Below are 619 nucleotides of genomic sequence, written 5' to 3'. Positions count from 1 at the left end.
ATTTATGTAGATCTCTTATGGTTTCATTCAATAGTGTATTGTAGGTTTCTTTGTATAGGTCTTTTGTGTCCCTGATAAGATTTATTCCCAAGTATCATATTTTTTGGTAGCTATTGTAAATGGCATTTATTTTTTTTATTTCCTTTTCAGCAATATCTTTGCTGGTGTAGAGGAAGCCAACTGAGTTTAGTATGTTGATCTTGCATCCTGCCAATATGCTAAATCTCTCATTTAGTTCCATTACTTTTCTTGCTGTGTCTCTTGGGTTTTCTGTATATAGGATCATATCATCAGCAAATAGGGATAGTTTTACCTCTTCCTTACTAATTTGGATGTCTTTGATTTCCCTTTCTTGCCTTATTGCCTTGGCTAGGACTTCCAACACAATGTTGAATAGAAATGGTGATAAAAGACATTCTTGTCTGGTTCCCATTCACATGGAGATTGGTTTCAATCTCTATTGAGAATAATGTTGGCTGTTAGTTTTGTATATAGGCCATTTATTATGTTGAGGAATGTCACTTCTATTTCTGTTTTGTGGCTAAAGCACTTGACTGCTAACCAGAAGGCTGGAGGTTCAAACCCACCAGCCACTCCTCGGAAGGAAGGTTGGGCAATC

The sequence above is a fragment of the Orycteropus afer genome, unplaced genomic scaffold (assembly GCF_000298275.1).
Source record: "Orycteropus afer afer isolate SDZICR_OR568_19922 unplaced genomic scaffold, OryAfe1.0 scaffold00837, whole genome shotgun sequence".
In the NCBI taxonomy this organism is placed as follows: domain Eukaryota; kingdom Metazoa; phylum Chordata; class Mammalia; order Tubulidentata; family Orycteropodidae; genus Orycteropus; species Orycteropus afer.
This window is presented reverse-complemented; position numbering follows the sequence as displayed.